This window comes from Ictidomys tridecemlineatus, chromosome 3, assembly GCF_052094955.1.
Source record: "Ictidomys tridecemlineatus isolate mIctTri1 chromosome 3, mIctTri1.hap1, whole genome shotgun sequence".
NCBI lineage: Eukaryota > Metazoa > Chordata > Mammalia > Rodentia > Sciuridae > Ictidomys > Ictidomys tridecemlineatus.
Window position 1 is genome coordinate 116,504,256 of NC_135479.1, and position 18,975 is coordinate 116,523,230.

The 18,975-nt window shown below is 38.8% G+C and overlaps 1 protein-coding gene across 4 annotated transcripts in view; it reads right to left on the reverse strand.

Moving 5' to 3' along the window:
* The window catches only part of Pld1 (phospholipase D1), a 205,185-nt gene that overhangs the window by 150,245 nt on the left and 35,965 nt on the right, over nucleotides 1-18,975 (reverse strand). The window contains exon 1 of one of the 4 annotated variants that reach the window (XM_078043642.1): nucleotides 5,442-5,593. The exons of the other annotated variants lie outside the window; for them this stretch is intronic. The gene's annotated coding sequence lies outside the window, so the exon portion shown is untranslated. Of the gene's footprint in view, nucleotides 1-5,441; nucleotides 5,594-18,975 lie in introns of those variants that run through there. 4 annotated transcript variants of the gene reach the window in all.

The following is an 18,975-nucleotide window of genomic DNA, read 5'->3' on the forward strand; positions in this document are numbered from 1 at the left end:
TAAGTGAACTTCCTCCTGTATCCCTCACTAAATAAACTATCTACCTGATAATAGATCTGATTAAAATGTTAAGCCTGATGTGGAAAAATAAAATACATAGATTCCTAACATGATGTATAGATGCAGCAGAAGCCAGGCAGTGTGGCACACCCCTGTAATCCCAACACCTTGGGAGGGTGAGGCAGGAGGATCACAAGTTCAAGGCCAGCCTGGGCAATTTAGTGAGATGCCATCTCAAAATAAAAAATACAAAGGGCTGGGGATGTAGTCAATGCTAAAGCAGCCTAAGTTCAATCTCTAGTACCATACACACACACACACAAAAAAAAAAATTGTTCTTAAAAGTAAAATTATCCTGTTCTTTTTTTTTAAGCAGTACAGCATTTTTGTTTTTGTTTTTTGATTTTTAAAAAAATATTTATTTATTAGTTTTCAGCGGACACAACATCTTTTGTATGTGGTGCTGAGGATCAAACCTGGGCCGCACGCATGCCAGGTGAGCACGCTACCGCTTGAGCCACATCCCCAGCCCCTATCCTGTTCTTTATAAAGATTGATCTTGTCTCAATTCTAATCTGTAAGTCCTAATCTATTCATTTTTATTATAAAAATAATGAATTCTTACAAAAGAAAATCTAAATTTATAAAAATCGTGGAAGAAATTAAGATCTTTCTTAGAGCTATTATCTTCAATAGATTATAAATTGGGTGAGTCTATTAAAATTTGGTGTATTTTGTTCTCATTTTCCCTCTACGAATAGTTTTGTACTTCTATTTTTTTCTAAATACAAAGTACCTCTTTTTAAAAATACTAACATGCAGAAAAGTACAAGAAGAAACTATAAAGCACCAGAAATCCTACCCTTCAAAATAACCTTATAAACTCAATTACTTTTAAGGTGCAAATCCTTTCTATGGTTGCCCCCATGCAGAACACACACAGATAGGAATATTTTAAGTATATCCAAACTGTGATGTACAGTTAAATATACAGCATCTACCATCACTATTTTCTATTACAATTCTTCATAAACAAAACTGTAATAGTTCATCATAAATTTTCCCTACTACTGGATGTTTTTATTTCCAACTTTTCATAATATAATACTTCAATGATCATTTTCGTACTTAAAGCTTTTATACTTCCACCTAAAAAGTCCAAACCCATTAACTTTTTCCTTTGGTCATTTCCTCTATTGATTTTGGGAAGAGAAAGTACTTCTTCATACAAAGATCAGAATTTGTATTGTTTAGTCTCATTTCTTTTGTTTATTATTATTTTTATCTTAACACTTTAATCTACCTGTGCTGTACTGTTATATTTTCTTAAAGGTTCTAAACTTATTACATTTAAGTGTTAGCATAATCTAATCTAAGTTACTTGTCTAACATTTTTATATGCATATTTATGTTTTTAAAGGAATTTTACATGTCTGATAAATGTCGGCTTTCTACTAAGCTTCAGAAATCTCTTAGGATGACAAAATAACCAGAGTTTTGATTATCAGCAGGAAGTCCGACTTGGCAGGAATGAAGAGGACATGAAAACTGAAGAGTCAAAAGGTCCAAGTTCATAGCTTCAATGGTTTTATTACTTAAAAAAAAAATCTCAAAAATTCCAGGACTAGCTTTAGTAGGCAGAAGACAGCCTTCAATGCACTGGGCTCATCCTCCATATGAACCAGTCACGGCTGGTGATATCCTGTGATTGGTCACCAGTAGAACAGATGGGAAGTTCACCTCCCACCCCAGTAAAAAGGACTCAAAGTTACATGCTGTAGTGAGTCATGGGGTCAGCAGAAACATCTTTGGTATGAAGAGCAGCACACACGTCAGTATTTATATAGTTGCATCTCATTAATCATAAACATTGGATGATATTTTCTAAAAAAGCAAATCTATCATATTTCTCCTCTCACCTCATCCCTCCAAGGCACAATACTGTCATTGCTACTTACTAGCTTCCTCTGACATGGATCCACTCACTTGACTTTTCTGAGACAGTTCCTCAACTGCAAAATGGGGATGACAGGCAGGCCATCTCTTCAGGTTGTATGTAGTGAGGAAATGCCTTTTGGGTGTTGCAGTAGGAAATGCCTTTTGGGTGTCCGTTATCACTGTGACCCCTACTCTACTACTCTTGTATGACACCACCACCACGATACCCAGATCTGCCAGGTCAGACTTAAATTTCATTCTTCAGAAAAATACAAGGAAGTGGAGGGGAGGGGGGTGGTCAGTTGTGCTCCAAGAACCTAATCTATCCTCTGCCTTTACAATCCTTCTGAGATATTAATGTTTACTAACACAAGGTATTTCTGAGAAGGATGGTAATACAATCTCCCTTGCTTTCTGATATGTAAGCCCAAGACCCAGGCACACGGCACCTTGAGTGAGAAGATTAAGGACAAGAATAATGAGGTCAGGGATAGAAAAAACAGGGATTGTGCTGTTCACTATAGTCATTGAATGAATCCGACAAGGCCATAAATGCATGTCAAAAGCCTACACATCTCAAACCATGTACTGCAAAGATCAAGACTGGAAATGAAGAATGATCTGAAATATGAATAGAACCTTCCTATCAGGTAAAAAGCTATCAAAGTCCAGCAGTCAGAAAACCTACCTCTAATTGTACAACTACTATCAGTTATTCATTTCTGTCCTTGGGCTCTTTCTCTCCTACTGCTATTCAATTTTTCCCGTGTTTTGGGTGTGAGCCAATTCAGGTTGAAATAGTTTGCCTAAGGATTCATCTCTAACTCTGAAACTCACATGCATTTTAAAAGAAATTTGGCATCAAAAGTCTAAAGAAAGGGCTGTGGTTGTGATTCATTGGTAGAGTGCTTGCCTAGCATGTGTGAGGCACTGGGTTTGATCCTCAGCACCACATAAAAAAACAAAAAATAAACAAAATAAAGGTATCGTGTCCATCTACAATGAAAAAAAAAATCTTAAAAAAAGTTAAAGGAAGATCAGTGGAGTAGAGGAAAAGGACCAGGGTGGGAGGAGGAGAAGGAAAGGAGAAATACCAGGGAATGATATTAACCTATTTATATTGCTCTAGTGTGCGCATGCACCAATATGTAACAACAAATCCCACCATTATATACACTATTGCACCAATAAGAAATATGGGGGGGGGGGAAACCTTGGCATCACATGCCACGGGGTCACTGGCTGGGTTCCTAAACCATCTGAGACGTGTGAGACACTTAAATCACTTTGAATGGTCATCAAGAAAACATGTTAGATAAAAATTGATCAGTTAAAGCTCAACTAGAAATCTGATGGTATGGAATGAGAAAAATGCCATCTCTGCTAGATTTGAGCTGAAAAGCAAAGATGTAACAATCCCAAACCAGTCCAGCAAGATGAGGACACCTGCAGCAGTACAAGATCCCAACCCAGGAATGGTCCAGATTTGCTGAGTTACATTATTCTACAACTACAGAAGATACACTCTTCTGCACAGGCTTTTTCCCCTTATGTTCAAGGAAGTTATTTTAATGTGTATACTCTCTGGGAAACCCCCTAAAATCTGGTTTTTAGGGAGTTTCCCCCATTCTATGCTGCACTGTTTATTTCTGTTTCCAATCAGTCATATATTCCTTCACTACAATCTCTAGATGAAAAGCTCTGAAGCCCTTAGGAACACAGAAACCGAGATTGACAGGACACAAATGAGTTTTGTGTGAACTCAAGATTTTATCCCTACCCATTAAGTACAACCAAGTAATCAGAAAGTAAAATCTCCTGATATTTTTCTTTAAAATAATTAGGCAGAGATTAGGTTAACCAATGTCTTCCTTTAAGATTTGATCTAATAGCATTTAATAATGATCTCACAATAACAGACATATGCAATGATAGCATGGTGTGTGTGTTTAAGCATAGCAAAGTCGTGGCGATCTTTGAACTTTCTGGAAAGCTTAAAAGAGATTCATGGATTTGCTGTTAAAGGAGATATCTGCAGAGGTAAAGACAATAATAAAGCTGTGCAGCTGTGTCTTAGGGGTTTAAAGTACCGTTTTATAATCTTGAAATGGCAATGTAGCCATAACTTTCCAACTTCAATTTCAGTACAGATGGAAAGTGAGATCCTTAAAATTTAGTATATTAGATCAAAGTTTTGTTGTTTTTTTTTAAAGTGCCTATATTCTGTCTGCTTTCTTCCTCAATTTTCTTTTTAACTGGGGAGAACATGAAAGAACAGACCCTTCCTGATAAACTATTTCCTAGTGGAGAAAAAAAATTAAGTAGCAATAAGCATATTGGCCTATTTTAAAATAATAGTGAGCCAAAGTATACTTAAAGTAGCATAAAAGCAAGAGAAGCTGTATTTCACCAAGGGCTGTAAAGTTTAAGACCTCATCAAATTGAACCACCCTTACAGAACAATTTCATTCCAGATTGCTTTGGTGGTAAATTAACCAAGGCAAAATAGTTCTCTAGATCTTTAAGTTAATGAGATTGAGGAAGGTATTCTCTTGGTACTTAACTTTATTGACTTAATTATTTATTGCTATTAACACTGCTTTCATGCTTACAAGTCACACTTCATCTTTACGATCCTTCAGTGCTCCAGGGTAATCTACTCTGAGGCGTCACTGGTGAAGGAAACAAGGGACAGCTGAGGAAGGGATTTGGTTCTGCTTTAGTCACCTGAACACTCTGTCCAAAACCATTGTTACATAGGTATTTTGTGAAACATTCTAGAAAAGTGCCAGATTTTTCGAAGAAAAGATTTAAATGAAACTCTGATTCACTGTGACTCCAAGGAGTAGGCCCATGGGGAAACGGAGCATTGGACAAGCTTGCACAAGTGTGGCGCGCGCGCGCGCGCGCGCGCGAGAGAGAGAGAGAGAGAGAGAGAGAGAGAGAGAGAGAGAGAGAGAGAGAGAGAGAGAGAGAGAGAGAGAGAGAGAGACAGAGAGAGAGAGAGAGAGAGAGAGAGAGAGAGAGAGAGAGAGAGAGAGAGAGAGAGAGAGAGAGAGAGAGAGAGAGAGGGGGGGGGGGGGGGGCTGACTACAACACCTGCTGCTCAAGGTCCAAAAAGAAAATCAAATCGGCTGTGCATCAAATCGGAGTTACACCTAGAATATTCAATGGGAGGACATGAAGAAAGTAACTTCAAAAAAGGAACTGAAAATGCTTACACACAGGGACCAATTTCTGGGCTGTAAATACAGCATACAAACACACACACACACACACACACACACACACACGTTTTTTCTTCTGGTTTCCACTTGCATTGAACATTGTCAAACCATGCATATATTCTAAGAGAAACATAACCCCCAATCTCCCTGGTATCAACCCACTCAGACTATTCTCTAAAAGAACACAGCCACAGCACAACAGCTCTCCTGCCTGTCCTGAGCACGCAAAGAAATTCTGACAAATGCAACAGAAAGTTCAAAACGTTATTTACTGACCTGGTGCCCCTGTGAAAGTAGTCGCTTCATGTTACTCTAAAGAAGGATCCTTACTAGGAAGCTAATCTCCTAGGCAGCTGATAGCCAAAGGGGGGAACTTTTGACTACCCTGAGAATCCACAAGAGGGAAAAGCTGCTGTTCCCAGACTGTTTTGGCCCCTCCCCAAAGGCAACTTAAGTTAGCCAAGCCCACAAGGCACTTGAGCCTATAAGCTTCGCTAATGAACTTGAAGCCACTCCCCATATGTTAAATAAGCACTGTTGTGAGACATAAGAACCACATACACAATGAGCTAAGGCTTCAGGCTTCCTTTTCATACTTGCTGCTCAAGAAAACCATAACACAGACAAAGAAATCTCTCACTCCCTTCTCTCCCTTCAGACACTGAATTAAAGTGACTGATTCATTTTAAACAAGGGGATTACAGTCTGCACTCTTAGGGCCATAAAATGACTTTTCTGTTGTTGACCAGGTTGGGTGGTAGTCACAGAATGCATAGCACTATAATTTCACTTTGCATGATGGACATGTGAAATTATTATTTCTGAGAATCAAACTCACATGAGTCTCAGATTTTTGCATAACATTAAATAAGTCTAAATTCATTAATCCCTCAAGTCTAAACATCAGTATAAGCTCGAGAAGAAAATTTATCAAAGAATCTTCTAACTTCTGATTCTGACTTGGTATCTGTAAATTTTGAAATCACTGTTATAATTCAGTTTCATCACCTGCATTTAAGATACATTTATAAGAAAAACAAAGATCTCTTTAGTTGACTTTTAAAATGGAACTTAATAACACATTATGGGGAAAAGAACACATATGGGTTTCGAATTAAGGAATTTAAATTTAGTTTTCATTTTAGAAAAATGTAATTGATAATATCCTAAATGCAGTTAAAAACTAAAACATGGTCAATAATGTTTCATCATATTGCTTAAGAAAGACTAAGACACTTATGTAGAATCTCATGCCTGTAATCGAGGGGCGATCAGAAGTTTGAAGCCAGCCTGGGCAATTTAGAGAGACCCTGTCTCAAGATGAAAAAAATAAAAGGACTGAGGATCTGGCTCAGTGGTAGAGTCACTGGGTTCAATCCCAGGCAGAGAGCAGGGACAGATGGAGTTTCCATGCTTGGCATTTAATGTGCTCAGAGTAGGCACTATTTCCTACTAGTTTTCAACAAGAATAGTTTTAATTCTCATGGCTTGTTTCCATGATTTCTATTTAAGTAAGATCTATTTTAACATAATAGTCAGGTTTCCTAACTTTAATTATTGTTTCTTCTAAACTGTGAGATTGGACAAAAATATGCCAAGAAAAACTTTATTCACCTGTTGCTAAAAAAAAAAAAAAAAAAAACTTACATGTTTTCTGATAAAATTCGAGTTACTCAAAACCTATGAAATACAAGTCATTAGCATATTAGCTCCCAAGTGTCCGGCATGAAAATCCTAGAGACAACCTCAGACCCAACATCCACCCTGCCCACTTCCCCTACCCACTACCCCGCCATATTTAAGAGTTTCTCATAGGGTCTTCCCCCCTCCCCACCGGGGGTGAGAGTATAATCACAACAGTAAGAAAACTAGCCCTAAGGTCTATGGCTGATGACTTTCAAAGGAGCTAGTACTCCACCTGCTGGCGAAACCGAGAGACGGCTGGAGAGTGGAACAAACCTCAAGGGAAATAACCTTTATGATGGGAAAAAAAAGTGAAGGAAGCATTAGTTAGAAGATGACATCAAAGCCAGCCTAAACCAATTAGCAAGATCCTAAGCTCTGGGATGATGGGCATGCACCTGTGTGCCAGGCTCAAGAGTGTCTTTTAAAATAACTATCCCAAATTGATTTATAAGTTTTTAGAAATGTAATATATTTCTTATTTTCATTTACATAAAAATTTGTTGTGATGCATACATTTTTTACATTTTTATGTATGTGTATATTAAATATAAATATCTTCTTTAAAAAAGCACATCAATGTCACATGAGCTAGGTGGTTAGTAATCATTAAAAAAATTCCCCCACAAGAGTAGAATATTCCCAGAGTATATGAAAATGCTCATGCAAGAAAAAAGTGATTTGGTTTGCAAACATGATTTACATTCTTAAGGAAATCTTCTGATAAATAATATCATTCTCTCCTTTGCCTACTTACAAGAAATATTCCTGTTAAGTCAAACTCAATTTCTGGAATGGAAGAAATATGGATAAATCCCCAACAAGGCTAGAAAACTATTGATAAGACTGTGCCTCCATCATTCCATTAAATTTTGTCCCCAAGATTTCTCTTATTTTGTCAAAGAGCATTTCCTTTTGTCTCATATAAATAAATTCACGTGAAATCAAAATCTGATACCAACCCCAATGAAGATGAAACAATAATTAAGTACTTGACCCCAAATTATACTACACTTTTTTTAAAATATTTTTTTAGTTGTAGTTGGACACAATATCTTTATTTATTTATTTTTATGTGATGCTGAGGATCAAACCCAGTGTCTCGAACATGCTAGGCAACACTCTACTGCTGAGCCACAACCCCAGCCCTATACTACACTCTTTAATAAAACGCCAGCAAAAATAATAGCATAGTGGGATGTGACTTTTAAATGAGCCCAGGCCACTTAACTAAAATGAGTAAGAATAGCATTTTTTTTTTTTTTTTTTTTTTTTTGGTACTGGAGATTCAGCCCAGGGGCGCTCAACCATGGAGCCATATCCCCAGCCCTTTTTTATATTTTACTTAGAGACAGGGTCGCACTGAGTTGCTTAGCGCCTAGCTTTATGCTGAGGCTGACTTTGAACTCACAATCCTCTGCCTCAGCCTCCCAAGCTGCTGGGATTATAGGCCTGTGCCACCACACCCGGCTAGGACAGTTATTTTTTGAGCTCTTCCTATGAGCCAGGCATGGCTCTTCAGTGTTTTACAAGTATTTACTCTTTTAAACCAAAGCACTCTGTTATTATACTAGGTTTACAGGTGGGAAAACTGAGTTGTCCAAAGGTCACGTACCTTTTCAAGATCACACAGCTAGCCACAGAGCCAAGATTAGGACCCAAGTAAGATACTGCTCCCAGCCATGTATGTTTGATCCCCATGTACATGGATTCAACCAACCTCAGATGGAAAAAAACTGTCTATACTGGACCTGTACAGACTTTTTTTCTTGTCATTACTCTCTAAATAATTATAGTGTGGAAGTTTAATTACTATTATACTGCAAATGAGTCGTCATACAGTTACTCAGCATTTACACTGCATTCAGTGTTATAAGTAATCTAGAATTGATTTAAAGTATGTGGGAAGATGTGCGTAGGTTATGGGCATATGCTGTGTCATCTTACGTAAGCACTGGAGCATCTGCAAATTTTTATATACATGGATTTTGGTTCTGAGGAAGGTTCTGGAACCAATCCCCTTCAGATACTGATGAGCACTGAACTTTACTCTATCCCAGGTGCCTGTCACTTTGGAAGCCCTGCCAGACTCTGGTCACTGCAAAGGAGGAGGAAATAAATGGACAAGGACTGCACTCTGAACAGTCCTCATGACATTCTCCAAAGAAGGAGCCACAGAACTGAGACCTGGAGATGTCAGGGAGGCCAGGTGTCCCCAGGCAGAAGGCACTTAGCCTGCCAAGGCAAAGGAGGAAACGGGATGGATATTGGAGGGGCTGTCTGTGGGGAGCTTGATAGGACTGAGGACAGCACAGGAACACACCATGAGGAAGGCAGGAGCCCTCTGATGTCATATCATGAAGGCAAAGAGTCATAACCAAGGATTCTAAACCTGAGAATAATCACAGAAGCATGTTAAAAAGATGAGGAGGAGGAACTAGGCTATGTCAGATGAGTCAAAATTTAGAAGACATTCAAGATAAAAGGACAGGCATATTTTAGTGTTTAAAAATGTCATGAACTTTATCAATGAGGCTGGTGTGGAAGTCCTGGCAGCATCATACCCACAAACTCCCTCACCAAGCCAGGTGTGAGCCTGAGCCCAGCAGTGGCTGCTACTGTCATCCAGAGAGCAAGGGCGCACAGGACAGAGAGGAGGGCTGACGGACCAAGGGGAGGCGGATGGCCAAGTCTGGGAGGTGTTTTTGAAGTCTGGACTGGAGGTCCTGAGGACCATTTAGGGTGTGGTCTGGCAGGCCCCAAGGGGACCCTGATGCTCTGCTCCTGCACCCAGACACAGGGGTGCACACAGGAACAGAGGGAGAGCACGGCTGGGGATCACTGGGGTGCAGACTTTGGCCCTGCAAACTGTACAGCCTAAAAGGAAAGAGTGACGTTTTAAGAGAAGGGGTGTGAGGCGCTCAGAACGCAGGATGTGGGTGGGAAAACAGTTCATTTCTTTCTTTACTAATCTTGAACTGAAGTTTAGCATGTTCTTCTATTACAAATGGAGGCAATAATCAGCAATCAAATGGTCCATTCTCATCACTTGTCATTAATAGAAATTGAAGGTATTTTCATGTTACATCATTAGCACTATTGCAGATACCTTATAATATCATTTCCACTCATTGTTACTTCAAAATTACAGTCATTATTAGACCTTCCACTACATCTTAGTACTTAAAGAATTTTAACAAAGAATGTATATTATAATATTAAACATTTACTTCTTCATCTTCTTTTTTTTTTTTGGTACTGAGGACTGAACCAAGCTACATCTGCATCTTCAATCCTTTTTGATTTTTTGATTTTTTGAGACAGGGTCTCACTAAGTTGCTGAGGATGGCCTCAAACTTGCAATCCTCCTGCCTCAGCCTCCTGAGTTGCTGGGATTACATGTATGTACCACCATGCCCAGTTACATATTTACTTATTAGCATATTTTTAACTGTTATGTCAGTGTTCTTTGGAATCCTATCCATTTTAATTTTGTGAAGTCAACATTATTCTTTTATTAAGGGACTTGTTAGCTTCATTACAATGCCCAGAAGATCTCCATGTCATACAAAGAAGTGAAGATCATGTGATTTAAGGAGGGGTGTCACAAGAAGACTGCTAAAAATGGCATTCAGAAAGCAGGGACCCTCATATGAAATGAAACCAGCATTCAAATCCAGGATTCAGAATCCAGAACCCTGACTCCTCCTGACTCCACTTCTAAAATAATAATAGTCATAACAACAACAACAACAAAAGTAATCTCTTCATTTGTATAAACAAAGTGCTTTCACATGTATTTGTTCATCACAGTGACCAGATAGAAAAGGCCACAACCCCAACGTGCCTTGAGACTCAGCCCAGGCTGCCCTCTGAGAGGCCCCTCCCTGGGCTCCTCACTGTGCCAGTTCTGGATGGATCATGACATCTGTCCCCAGTCTGCAGCAATAGCCATTAGCACAGAGGATTAGCAAGTGAAGGCCAGTCTCTGAGACCACACCAGCTAGAACCTCACTGCAACAGGAAGGCAGAGTCCATGCAGAGCCCAACAACTGAACTGGGCTTCTCTGCAGGCAAGGCTCACAGTTGAATTGGATTCTTTGCTCCAAGCTGCTCTATTTAGTTCTGATTGGTGATCCAGGGTGAATTACAAGATTTACAATATATCAACTGTTTAATTTTCCATCGCTTATGACCAAAATAGAAGCCTTTACTTAGGCAATTAGTTTGAAATTCAGTGGAAAAGCGGACACAATGGGCTCTCTGTTCTCTCCTCACAGGGCCCACCAACTGGCCTTCATTATTTAATCTGTGACACGTGTTGCCAGGGCTTCGTTAATGACAACAGCCCTAATTGTCTTCACATCCACTCCCCGCTCGATGACATCTGTCACGGCTCATATCTATATATTTTATTTTGCTTCTCTTTCTTTGACAAGGTTATTTTCTTATTTACCACAAATGGACCTGAAATCTAGTCCAACACTCCAAAAAGCAGCAATGTCTTGAAACTCAGTAAAAACAAAAAAACTGAAGATGTGTGCATTGGCGCCCTTTTAGATGACGGTATGTTTACACAAAGCAGTATGATTTCAAGCAAACGCTCCCTCAAGGTTGACTAGGTGACCTTTCATTTTCAATAAACTGATCAGTTCACAGACCACTCTGGCTACTTCCCACATTGAACACGTGCTTTCCTTTTTCACAATAATGAGAACTTAGCTTTACATAACTCATCTGACACAATATGCTCTGCTGAAAAAACAAGCAGAGTACCTTCTTAAAAATATGTAAAAATGAAAATTGCTATGTTAATTGATTGACCTTCAGTCTATGCCTCTCCTATCCTGTTACTGTGAGTTGAATGAAAGAGGGCTCTCGCACTGAATTATGTCCCTAGCCCTTTTTAGTTTTTAAAGACAATATCCTGAATTGCCCAGGCTGGTCTTGAATTGTGATCCTCCTGCCTCAGCCTCCCGAGTAACCACTTAGGAGTACTGGGTGTGCCAGGTGCCGATTTTCTTGTTTTTAAATAAGGATAGGGAAAATTGTCACTTGCCTTCTAGTCATGGTTACTTAAAAACTAAGGAATTCTTGAAGGTTAAAAGAGAGTTTTAAATTGGCCTTTGGGCCCCAGGAAGGAGGAGACAGGCTTGTTACTGCCATCTCTGCCCTGGCCCTGCAGTGGCACCTGGACTACTGTACCCAGCAGAGCTTGGCACCTGGCCATGCACTACCTTGGAAGGGATTAGACTGGCACCAACATGCCTGGGGTTAATTACCTTTTAGCTAATCACCCAAAAGCATTTCCTAACTTGCTTACCCACTTTAAGTCACGAAGGGCTTCCTGTGGCCAGTGGGCTCCTTGGTCCTAGGCTGCCTGTTGGAGTTCCACCCTGATGGGTTTGTGGGGCTTTCATGCTGCTTCCAATCAAGACCACGCCTCCCTGACATCCTATTTTTCCAATTTTCCAGACAGTTGCTCCTCCCCCTTAGGTTTGTGCCACTGTCCCACCTGGGATGCCCTTCCCCATACTCCCCAGTGTTTCAAGGGGAAGCCCAGACCCCCATCTCCCACAAAGCCTGCCCAGACCACCCAGGTTGTAAATGACTGCTCCACACTACAGCCATCAGCAACAGCAGATTCATTAGACAACTAATTGTAACTCGTGACCTTAGTTCCATTGTCGTCTGGATTAACTACTTGAATATGCCCTGGCATTTAACTTTTCAAGTATCAGATGCTCTGAACCTACAAAGACATATCCCAACAACCCATAGTTAAACTGAAAGTATCCAAGGTCCAAAATGCAGTTAATCCAGCAAAACTTCAGAACAGCATACCACCTTAACCTAGCCTGCAGAAAGGTGCTCAGAACACTTGACCTGAGCCTGGAGGTGAGCAAGATTGTTTAACACAGTTTTATAATACAGTGTTGGGTGTCTCATATATGGGTACACTCCCACACCATCCTAAAGTCAAAATATCGTTGAGCCAAACCATAAGTTGAGGATACAGGTACTTATTTTACTTCTTCTAAGTTATCAATAATATAAGCTACAGCTCCCAAATCGACCACTGCAAAACGCATAGTGCAAATTCCACCTCACATGACACTCATACAGATTCATGGGTTGACTCTAAGAGGTTTAAATAATTTCTATAACTTAATGATAAGCACAAAATAACAGTCACCCATCGCCACAATCTTATTATACCTGGTATCTTGTTTCCCATTCACCTATAAGGTACATACTGTTATATTTTTCCCCCATTCCTCAGATGAAGAAAGTGAGATCAGAAAGGCTAATCTTCCCAAGGTCATTCATTCAACATATAAGTATTGAACACCTACAAAATGGCAACTGTTATTATCAATGTTAATGATGGAGGGCTGGGGCTGGGGCTCAGTGAGGATAGAGCGCTCACCTGGCCCGTGTGAGGCAGTGTGTTAGAGTCTGTAAACAAGTCAAGATGGCACCTGGCATTTTGCCAGAGGGAGTGGTTTGTGAAGTAACGCCAGCCAGCCATTAAGTGTGGAGATTCCTTATTGGTCGACTGCTGTATCTAGTTTATGTTAATTAAGATAAGCTGTGTGGAATGTATATATACCCCTCCTGTCCTACAATAAATGGCTCTCACTCCTGCTGTATCAATGTACACAAGTTGCTCGTCACCCCCTGGTTATTTTGCTGCAGCTGGACTGCAGCAGCAGTGGGTTGGATCCTCAGCACCACATAAAAAAAAAATAAAATAAAGGGAATTGTGTCCACCTACAACTAAAAGAAATACATATTTAAATAATTAATGATGGAAATCAGAAAGACCTTATCTTCTGGAAGCTGTTATTCTATTAGGGGAAAGAGACTGTCAAAAATTAAAATAAATAAATATAAGACTAGATTATGCCAAGTGATAGGAAGAAAGCCAAAGCAGGTCTGGGGAATAATGGGAAATGGTACACTCCTCAGACAGGGTGGTCAGAAGAGGAGTATTTAGGGAGATGACACAAAGACGGAGACATTGAGTAGAGTCAGGTAAAATGCCACACAATTATCTGGGGGAAACTAGGCAGAAGAAACTGAAACTGCAAAGACCCTGAGGCCTAAATAAACTTGGAATGTTCAAAAACAACAAAAGGCCATTAGAGTCAGAGTGTTATGATGGAGGAAGAAGTTGGAGAGGGTGCAGGTAGTTCTGATCATATTAGGATTGGTCATCGTTGCTCAAGGTTGTTTTGTTTCCAGGGAAAGGCCCAGAAAGATTTCAATCAAGGGAGTGAAACACTGTGACATTTTAAAAGACTGTTCAGATTGTTCAGGTAATGAACAGGCAGAGAAAGCAGACTACTCAGGAAAATATTGCCGTCATCCAGGTGGGAGACATTGTTGGGAAGAACCTAAGGTATACCGGGAAGACAGGACCCAAGGGTTTTCTCATGTGCATTGGGGTACAGTATATAAAAGACAGGTGTCAAAGACTGTCTAAGATTGGCCCATGAGCAACAGGGAGAAAAGTCCAGTTACTCAGCTGGGGAACACAGTGGGTGGTGGGGAGTGAGGAGAAATAGTCATTTTGGGGGGCAAATCAAGAGAGATTTAAATGGGGCAAATCAACTTAAGCCCATTTCGGAGGGATCAAGTTTGAGAGCTGTTTTAGTTACCCAAATGAATATCAGCAAAAAGATGGATACATAAACCTGGAGTTCAGAAATGAGGTATAAAATTGGGAGTCAGATGGCTTTAAACAAGATAGTTGGTTTTAAATGACATATTTTCACCATGAGACTGGCTGAAGGAGGATAAAAGAGAGAGAGATGTGAGGACTGAGGCTCAGGGCTCTACGACATCTAAATATCAGCAAGAAGAGAAGAATCCAGTAAAACAGACAAAAAAGACCTGCCAGTAAGATGGGAGGAAAGCCAGGAGAGCACTGGGATACTAAAGGCAGCGGAGCATAGGACTGCAAGTGCAGAGTGACTGATTATGCCAATGGTGGCTGAGAAATGGAGAAACAGGGAGACTGAGAACTGAACATGGATAGAGAAAGACAGGGGCACCAATATCCTACGCAAGAGTAATTGCAGGGGAATTTTAGGCATGAAATCCTAAAAAGTGAGTTCAAATGAAACCGTGATAGCAAGACATTGCAGAAAGAAAATAAAGACCTAAAGTGGATATACCATGTTCATGAACTACAAGACTGAATATTATTGCCTGTTGTCCACAGACTGATCCTAATTATAATTACATTAGGTGGTGTGTGTGTGTGTGTGTGTGTGTGTGTGTGTGTGTGTAAATTGACAAGCTTATTGTGAAGTGTGTATAGAAATGTGAAGGACTTCTAACATCCAAAAAAAAATCATTAAAAAGATAAAACCAAAGTTAGATAATTTGAACTACCTGACTTCAAGATCTTAAAATAGGGGCTGGGGATGTGGCTCAAGCAGTAACTTTATCATAATGAAGATAATGCGATACTGGAATACAATCAACATATAGATTAATGAGACAGCACAGAGAGCTCAGAAATGGACTCAAACATGCATGGTCCCTTGATTTTTCACAAAGGTTACACCAAAATACAATAAATAAAGAAAAGGACTTTCAACAAATAATGCCAAAATAACTAAATATCTATGTGGAAAAAGTAAGTAAATCTCAACCCTGACATCATACCATACACAAAAAATTAAACTGAGATGGATCACAGACATAAAACTATGAAGTTTTTAGCTATAACATGAAAAGCAATAGACATAAAAGGAAAAAAAATTAATTAATTTTGATTATTTAGTCAACATTAAATAATTTTGATTACCAAAAGAACCATTAAGAAAATGAAAAGCTAAGCAATGGCTTAGGAGAAAATATATGCAAGTTATAGATCTGACAAAGAGCTGATGTCTAGGAAACATCATGTTAGTTTTGATTTGGATTCCATTCCCATGTACCTATGATTCAATAAAAAGAGAGCAAAACAATTAGATCAAGACAGTTCACAAAGGAAGATAAACTAATGGTCAACAAGCACATGAAAAGTGCTCAACATTATCAGGAAAATTAAAATTAGCATTCATCAGGGAAATTAAAATTTAAAACACAATGAGATACTGTGAGATCCCCCCAGACTGTATAAACATTAAAAGATGGGGCTGGGGATGTGGCTCAAGTGGTAGCGCGCTCGCCTGGCATGCGTGTGGCCCGGGTTCGATTCTCAGCACTACATACAAACACAGATGTTGTGTCCACGGAGAACTAAAAAAAAATAAATATTAAAATTCTCTCTCTCCCTCTCCCTCTCTCTACTTCTCTCTTTAAAAAAAACTAAAAAAAAAAAACATTAAAAGATTATCAAATGCCAATGCTGGCAAGGAAGCAGGATGAGAACCACTCTCATACATTTTTGGTCGGATATAAAACTATAACCATTTTAGAAACTCTCACAGTTTCTTATAAAACTAAACACACACCTACCCTGTGACTCAGTAATTTCACTCCTAAGTATGTGCCAAAGAGAAAAGGGAACGAGTATCCATAAAAATGAATTCATGTTTGTTTCTGGCAAGTTTATTTATAATAGACCAAAATTGAATACAATCTGCACATCTATCAGGAGAAAAATGAATAAACACACTGTCACGCAGTCAACAATGGAATGATACCCAGCAGTAGACAGGAATGAATCACTGACACACATGCTATGGATGAATCTCAAAAAACATATGCTGAGTGAAAGAAGATGACACAAAAGAGGACATTCTTAGGATTGCCGTTTTATGATCTTTTAGAAAAGCAAAAATAATACAAGACAGACTGTTTTTCAAACAGTGGTTGCCTCTGGAAGGAGATGGGAGGGTGGTGTGAGGATGAATCAGGAAGGAATGTGAGGAACTTTCTGTGACAATGGTCACGTTCTGTACCCTGAAAAGAGCGTGGATTACAGAGGTGGTGTGTGCATTTGTCAGAGCTCTGAATGGTACACCTGAGATATGTGCTTCTCAATGTACAAACTTTACTTCAAAAGAGAGAACTATAAACAAATACTGAACCCAAAGTAATAATACACCCACCAAAGTGTTCAGGAGTGGCACACTGATGCCCACCACTCACTTTAAAATGTACCCCAAACATAAGATAAGTTAATGGAAGGATGAAGGGATGATGGATGATAAGTGTCTGTCAAATCAATCAAGCAAAACATTTATTGTGAAGTCTAGGTGGTGGTTTGTGAGAATTTGCTTTAAAATTCTGTCAACTTTCTCATATGTTTGAAATGTTCACAGTAAGATGTTGTGTGGGGGGTGGGCAGGAGAGTGTGAGGTAAGGAATTTGAAACAGTGAGAATTTATTCAAAGAGTTTGTTTTAAAGAAGAACAAAGATATGGGGCAATGTAGAAGGAGACAAAGGAGTTTCTTTTCTGCATTTTTTTAATTGATGAATTATAGTTGTACACAATGATGGGATTTCTTGTTACATGTTTGTTGTTACATATTTGTGTGTGCACATGATATAACAATAGAATTTGGCCAATACCACTCCCTGCTATTTCCCCTTCCCTTCCTTTTCTCCCTCCCCCTGATCCCTTTCCTCTACCTTACTGATCTCCCTTCGATATTCATGAGATTCCCCCCACCCTTCTTTTACATTTTCCCCTCTAGCTTCCACATATGAGAAAAAACATATGACCCTTGACCTTATGAATTTGGTTTATTTTACTTAATGTTCTCAAGTTCTACCCATTTTCTGCAAATGACATAATTTCATTTTTCTTTAATAAAGAATAAAACACCATTGTTTATATATATATATATATATATATATATATATACCACATTTTCTTTATCCATTCATCTGCTAATGAACACTTAGGCTGGTTCTATCATTTGGCTAATATGAATTATGCTGCTATAAATGGGGATATGGTGACTTTAATTCTTTAGGACAAATACCTACGAGTAGCATAGCTGAGTCATATGGTGGTTCCATGCCTAGTCTTATAAGGAACCTCCATACCGATTTCCATAGCGATCATACTAATTTACAATTCCACCAACAGTGTAAAAGTGTTCCTTTCTCCCACATCTTCTGTAGCATTTATTATTGTTTATATTCTTGATGACTGCCATCCTGACAGGATGAGATGAAATCTCGATGTAGTTTTGATTTGGATTCCATTCCTTAGTTGCTAATGATGTTGAACATTTTTCTGTACTTATATTTATTATGGGTATTTATATTTCTACTTTTAAGAAGTGTCTGTTTAATTCACTTTCCCATTTATTAATTGGGTTATTTGTTTTATGTTAAGCTTTTGAGTTCTTTCCATATTCTAAATATGAATTCTTTGTCAAAAAAGCAGCTAGCAAAGATTTTTCTCCCATTCTGTAGATTCTCTCTACACATTCTTAATTGTTTCCTTTGCTGTTTAATTTGATGCCATCACATATATTAACATTTGGCTGAGCTTTAGGGGTCCTTTTGAGAAAGTTGTTGCCTATATTATGGAGTGTTGATCCTATGTTTTCTTCCAGGAGTTGCATAGTTTCTGATGAAATTCCTAGATCTTTGATTCATTTGTATTTGATTATTGTCTCATTCTTCTATATATGGATAGAACCAGTTTTCCAAGTACCATTTGTTTGAAAGACTTTTTTCTCCAATGTATGCTTTTGATACATTTGTCAAGAATCAAATGACTATAAATGTGTTTTTCTCTGTGTCTTCTATCCTGTATCACTGTCTATGTGTCTGTTTTTATGCCAGCACTATGGAATTTTTGTTACCATCGCTCTGTATTATAATGTGAAGTCAGGTATTGTGATGCCCCCAGCACTGCCTTCATGGATGAGAACTGCTTTGGCTATTCTGGGTCTTTTATTCTTCCAAACGAACTTTAGAACTTTTTTTTTTTTAGTCTGTGAATTATGTCATTGATATTATCCTGGGGATTGCATTGAATCTGTATATTGCTTTTGCTAGTTTGTCCATTTTATCAATATTGATTCTACCAATCAATGAACATGGGAGGTATTTCCATCTTCTTGTGTGTTCTTCAATTTCTTTCTTCAAAGTTCTATAGTTTTTATTGTAGAGGTCTTTCACCTCCTTGGTTAGATTTATTTC